The sequence below is a fragment of the Musca autumnalis genome, unplaced genomic scaffold (genome assembly GCF_047663935.1).
Source record: "Musca autumnalis isolate F117 unplaced genomic scaffold, ASM4766393v1 scaffold_178, whole genome shotgun sequence".
Classification (NCBI taxonomy): domain Eukaryota; kingdom Metazoa; phylum Arthropoda; class Insecta; order Diptera; family Muscidae; genus Musca; species Musca autumnalis.
Window position 1 is genome coordinate 156,998 of NW_027411731.1, and position 7,455 is coordinate 164,452.

Below are 7,455 nucleotides of genomic sequence, written 5' to 3' on the forward strand. Positions count from 1 at the left end.
AACATTACATAACCTAAAATTGACACAAAACCCAAATGAGCAGGGAGCTCAAACCGTCGTTTTTTTTTTTTTTTTGATACATAAGACAATACATAATATACGCTGAATATTGGAAAAATTTTATATAAGACATACTTAATTGGCAAGTCCGCCATATTGCTATTTACCCAGTAAACGTGCAGTTTACATAAAGATATATACTCAGCTATGTACATATATACATGCATACTTAAAAAACAAATCCGCCATTTCTAAATTATTAAAAAATCGTCAATACATAAATAAACTGTTCTCTCTGGGGGACAGGCAAATTTTACCGTTGATTGGCAAAACACATTGCAAAACAAAAATCGTCTGGTAGACGGCTAAAAAAATACTTAACCTAAAAAATTATTTTTGGAAATTTTGGAGGCAAATACTAAACGTCTGGTGGACAGACGGAGATTACACTAACCTACAATTTGTCGACACTTTGAAAAACTTTTTTGCAGAATAAAAGTCTGGTGCACAGACCGTTACTTACATCAAACCATAAACTCTTTGACAATTTTGAACAATGTTTTTTGACAAGACACAGTCTGGTGGACAGACAGAAAACAGTAGTGGAATCCTGTAACTAATTTTTTGAGTTACCGACAAAAATTGGTAAAATGAAAAGTCAAAATTATGAATTAAAAGTATCAATAAAGTTGACAACACTGTTGACTTAGCGACAACTTTATTTTGGTTGTTAACCTACCGAAAAATTTCGTTAATTACCGAATTATAAGCATTTTAATTTTACCGATTTTTGACGGTAACTCGAAAAATAAGTTACAGAATTCCACTACAGGAGCCTATAATTATAAGATCAATGTATTTTTTTATTATTTAGTGAAATTTTAACAACTTTTCAGCAAAATTTCTGAGACCCAAAATATTTTCAGCGAGTTATTGCAGAAACCACTTTGTGTTGAAACTTCAACTTTTAGAAAATTGTTTTCTTTACATTTTGGAATTTCTACGGTATTTTCTTTTTATTGTTTGGACCAAAATATTATAATTATATATAATTGTTCCACAAACATCCAATATGGGACAAGGGAGACTTCTCTCATATCATATTAGCTCAATGAGAGGGGACCTACAGTTTATCGCCGAGTCCGAACGTTGAGTCTAAGGCACCACTTTTGTAGAGAATTTATTAAATATTAAAGTTGTTAAAATTTCTTTACGATTTTTGGGAAAACTCAAGGCGTTTTTAAAAATACTTGTTGACTCAGACAAATATCTAGACTCGATTCAACAAAGCAACTGTTGATTAAAGGAACATTGATGCCATATTCATATTGAAATCCTCCTGCAAAAGGATAACAAACGATTTTACTAATTAACTGCGACACTTAAGGTAAGGTCACATTAGGCAAATATTTGCTCAAAAGTGACAAATATTTGTTTGCCACAATTTGACCAGCAAATATTTTTCAAAGGCAAACAAGAAAACAGCTTATTTTGGGAAAACAATACTATTTGGAAGCAAACAAAAATTTAACCAAATTGCTTTTAATGTGAACACCGTTCACCAAATATTTTCCTCCTTTTTTGACAAACATTTATTTGGTCTTACAATTTGTTTGTAAGAGCAAACAAGAGCAAACATCTGCTGAAACACATTGTTGTCACATATTAAAAAGGGGCATATGACCATAAAATGACGAAATTTCTTGAAAATATATATTACGAAGTCAGTAATTAGTGAATAAAGAAATAAATAAATGGGATGTGAGGGATTTAAAGAAACAAAAATGTTTTACAATCGATGAATCCGAGTTTCACCCATTCAGAATTCGCGAACTGCTAACATATTCTATATAGTATGATTGAAAATCTATATCCATAAGGTCGACCATAAAAATTAATTTACGTGGAAGCTGTGTTGACATCAATGTAGAAAAATAGCTAAAAATGGGTTGAAGCCAACAAGTTTTTTATGCTCCCTTCTGATTTCTGGCTTAACCTTACATTTTATAGACATATGCTCAAAGAAAGACTCAAAGAATACTTCATGGGCAATGTGATACTAGTGAATCATTTCGATATATCCTCTGCATCCACCTAAAACTGATGCTGACATTTTGAAGCCGGAATTTCGGGGTTTTTTTAAAAAAAAACCTATTTTTTGAGTTTAAAATTTACAAGTGTTATTCAATTTCCTTTGCACCCCGCGTGAATTTAGTTTTTTTACGCGACGGATCTAATGAGACCTTCCGCGATCGAATCCATCGACTAAAACCGCGGATATAGATACCTTGAAACTACGAAAATCGGCAAAAATGTATTTTGACGAATCGGCGTATTAAACCGCGATTTTCTTTAACATTTCTTACATAAATGGAATCCTTTATACGCGATTTTACCAAAAATAGTATGTGGAGGCACATCCGCGGTTCGTGAGGAATCTGTTTGAAATGGGTGTATATAGACATATTTTTGATGGGAGCTACTGAAACCGGATGCGCATCAAAATGGTGGGTTTTAGAAAAACGCAAAATCTCAGAAATTATTAGATGTATTGGCATACATTACAATAGTAATTGTGACGTAATTATTGGTAGTGGTTATAATTGTACTGCTACGCGGATTTAGTTTTGTTATTTATACATCCAATACTGTCTTGAAAACAACAACCGACGTTTTAATCCCGATTATCTGTCAACTTTAATAAATCAGTGCAAAAAATCTTCTTTCTTTTAAAAATATTACCGTGGCAAGCTGTAAATAGCTGCGGTAAAATGTGATTTTTTTCGAAAAATTTTGAAGAAGCCAAACAAAGTGCCGCATATTGAATTTGACACTGTTTTTCATTTGGTTATTATTGTTATACATGGATTTTTATTTATACGCCCAATATTATCTCCACAAACATCACCAACTAATTTTACAAAAAGCGCGATTTTTTATAATAAATTTAATTTTCATAAGTCAATACAAAAAAACTTCGTTTTCTATGTTTAAAAACATTATCTTGATAACCTGTATATTATTTTCATTAATAGAAAACGTTTTCATGGTAAACTGTCTTCACCCTTTTGGTTGAAATACTACGTTGACAACATTTAAATACAAATATGAATTCAAAATAAACAAAATTGAAAGCTGTTTATAAAAATAATTTTCCAAGGCACAATGTGCCATAATTCACATAAATTCGCAACAATACACAAATGAACTCATTCCGACAAGGCACTCATTGCCAAACATGTGGTCTTTGATTTGCCTTCTCCACAACAAACAATAAACACAACGCCATTTTTATTATTTCTCTCTTTTTCTCTCTATTTTTCTCGGCCAAATAATTTTATATTTGCTGGCAGTTTGCTCAAACAATTTCTGGGTGAACATATCTCTTCAAATGTGAACACACGGCAAACATGTTTGCCCATTTCGTTATTTGTCACTGTTTGAACAAACAAAATGTGGTAAAATATTTGCCTGTAATGTGAACACAAATAAAATTTTGTATGAAATTCACATTTGTTTGGGCAAATATGGGAAAAAGAATTTGTACCAAATATTTGCCTAATGTGACCTTACCTTTAGGAAAAAAGGAAGGCCTTAGATTTGAACTTTTATCCACAACCCAGCGTGCACTTTCACAATCTTTCAGTTTTTTTTTTACAAGGGAAATAGTTAGTCAAGTACCGCTGACCAATGATAGATTTGAGCTGGCATGGAAAAAACTCACAGATAGATATGAGAATAAAAGGATGCAATATATGACGAAATAAAGACCCTTTTTAACCTGCCTGGAGTTTCAACAGACTTAAGTCATTCAATCCAAAAACTACAAATTACCAAGGAATTTTGAATTCACTAAGCACTTGCAAGGTACTGCCAAATTGGGAACAGTTTGATACTTTTCTGAGAAATAAATTCAAAACCATGGAATCTGTTGGAAATATAAAACCTTCGACATCAAAATTCGCACAGCCAAAACCACACAAGAAGCCTAGATTTCTGTACCTTTCAAACAAATACTTCAAGGAATATGAATAATTTGGGGGAATACCCATTTCACAACACAATCACCAATATAGAAAACAAAAAAGCAATCAAAACGGACAATCATGTCAAGTTTGCAAACCATATAATTTAATTAGAGATTGTTCCGAATTTTTGAAGAAGGTCATCAATGATAGAATTCACATTGTGAAAACGTTACATTTGTGTTATAACTGCCTGTCATCGAGAAATGGAGTTAAAGATTGTAAAAGTCGCTTTGGATGTCGAACTTATACAATGAGACTTCACACATAAGGGAACGGAAACCCAGTCAACAAATTCATACCTAGCTCGAGTGGAGACAAAACCAAGTACTAATGCCGCCGTTCATACAACTCAATGACAGTCCACTAAAAACTTGAACCAAATACGATTAAACTTTGACCCTCCAAGATACTCAAATTAATCAGCAACAATCTAGAGAAAACTACTTTTCACAGCCATGGTACAAATAGAAGGAAAAGGACCAGGGATTTGCCACCACAAAACACAACTTAGAGATGTTACATCATTAGAACTGGCTGATCCGAAGTTTTACATCAGTCAACCAATCGATCTTCTTATTGCAATGGACATAGGACCATTATTATTCATAAATGGGACTCCAATGAAAACTTTTGGAACAAGTTTAACACATAAAACCAAGTTTCGATGATTTGTTGGACGACCCATTCCTGGGAATATGATTCGAAGGAAGTAAATATCGTTACTTGCTACCACATTAATACAGAAAATACTTACACGATTTTGGCAGGTGGAAGAGACCCCTAAAAAAGGTTTACGGTCAGAGTGCGAGTGGGATTTCATTGAAACTACGATACGGAATGAAGAAGGTAAATACATTGTGACTCTTCCATTCAAAAAATGCGAGGAATTGGGAAATTCAAGGAATATTACCTTAGGCCAATTTTACAGAATGGAGAAAAAACTAATGAAGACTCCTGACATTAAAGAACAATATGATACATCGCTGCAAGTAACGGAAGAGTTGCCCTATCGACCATATAATGAGGCTATTATTAAAGACCCTACCCGCAGTTTTGTTCAGAACCAGCTGGCTGATGCTGATCCGCGATAAAATAGTCCCATCAAGGTTGAACTCGGAACTGACGTCTATTCAACAATTATCCGAAATGCCCGAACTGCAACCGGCCTGGGCGATGTACATGTATACGAAACCAAATTGGAAATGGTGTTTTCCGGCCCCATAAAAATTGCCACTCGACAATTAGAGGAGAGAGTACACTTGGTCACGGGGTGGGAGAATGTTTGCTGCGTGCGCTTAATTAATATACACCTTAAGTAAGATTATGAGTTGCTGACTGTGACATTTGGAATGAATTGTGCGCCTTTTTGGCATTAAGAACCCTCATCAAATCAGAGCAGGATGTTAAAGACCTGCATCCAAGAGTAGCCGACATAATTCTAAATAATTTATACATTTATGATGTACAGCCAGTACCAGCCAGGTGGACATACACTTGCAGAAGCAATAAAATCTAGAAATGAATTAGTCGCAGCTCTAGACTCAGCTGGATTTGCATTTATGAAATGGACCTCAAACGATCACAAGTGGATTAAGGATATTCCGGAAGAAGATTTATTGCCATTGAAGTGGCTAGATATTTTGGAAGATGCTTCTACGAAAGGGTGTACGAAGGAATATCTATGGAGGTTTCTTCTCTTTTACACCTCCAATAATGGAACAACAAAATAGATACACGATAAGAGAAGTGCTGTCAACCATAGCCCAGTTATTTGACCCATGCGGATGGCTAGCACCAGTAGTGGTCGTAGCAAAACTGATAATGCAGCAAATCTGGCTGGACAATATTGATTGGGACGACACATTGAAGCCAATGACACAAATGAATTGGATAAACTTCGTAAAAAACGGCCATAAGGTTCCAAGATGAAAACAATTTCACCTTCACAAGTTCTGTGGCAATTCATGGCATTCATTCAATACGAATCTTTGGCGAAAAAGACTAAAGTGAACGCCATCCAATAATACTCCCGGAAGGGGCCATCTTTAGTGAGTTGCTTGTGGACTTCATTCATAAAATTACATTGCTCGGAGACAATCAGTTGATGATCCGAGTTGTGGCACTCTACACTATTTTGTATTTCATTTTTTATCAATTTACATTTTTTCATTTACTATTTTGTATTTCATTTCTAATCAACTTATATTTTTCATTGCTTGTCAAAATAAAATATAATTTTCAGTCTTAATAAAAAAGCCTTATGAATAGTTCAACAAACTGGTGACCCCGATATTACGCAACCTTTGTAAAATTTAATATGCCACTTACAGGCTCTACATCTGAAGGCAACGCGACGAGTGGTGCTGCAGGGAATAGCTTAATCACAAGCTCAACAATAGCGATTAAAGTTCCGAAATTTTGAAAGGAAAATCCCAAATTATGGTTTACGCAAATTGTAGCCCAATTTCAACTCCACCGTATCTCTGTCGAAAAAAAAACAAATATAAACGGACGAGAGAAAGTTATATCAATTGATAGGCTCAAGTCTGCATATTTGTTCAATCCAGATTTAACGGAAGATACAAGTTCAATCCACATTTTCAAACCCGAAACCAGTCGACGCCAAAGAAGAAATCAAATAACCAATGTACGAAGACGAGTAATGTTTCGTTTGAGATGTTATAAACACCATCTCTGGGGTGAGTATATGTGGCACTCTAAACTATTTTGTAATTAATTTTTAATCAACTTCCATTTTTTGTCAAAATAAAGTATAATTTTTAGCCTTAATAAAGAAACCTTATTGAATAGTTCAGCAGAGTGATAAGATCAGAATTCTGGATATTTGGACTCAAGTCGCTGGTCAAAAAGACCATTCAGAAGTGCAAAGTATGCAAACCTCACAAGAAAAAGATTCAAGATACATGTCCGACATGTCCGTTAATGATCTCAGTTTAGTTAGTCGTTGGAAAAGACTCAAGGTTATTTCTCAATATTTTTGTAATCGATGGAAAAGCGAGTATATCTATGAACTTCAGGGAAGAACCAAATGGGAGTATGAAAAAGATAATATTGAAGAAGGGGATTTAGTCGTGATAAGGGATGGTGGATTAGCTCCTCAGGAATGGAAGATGGGTCGAATTGAAAAAACATACCTAGGTTGTGATCAAAATGTTAGGGTTGTGGACGTACGGACATCTGGCGGCATAATTAGTAGACCCATTGCCAAAGTGGTTAAACTTTTCTCCGACTGACTAGTTACATATTCAACAAAAAACACGGTACTCACATCTATTTCGTTACAGATATGGCAGCTTATCTTGGCAAACAACAACAAGTCGCTGAGAGAAATAACCACCCCAGTCGTCGGAACGAATACATAGACAGTCCTGAGAGAAGCCGGTCCAATCAGTGGCGAAGAGATGAG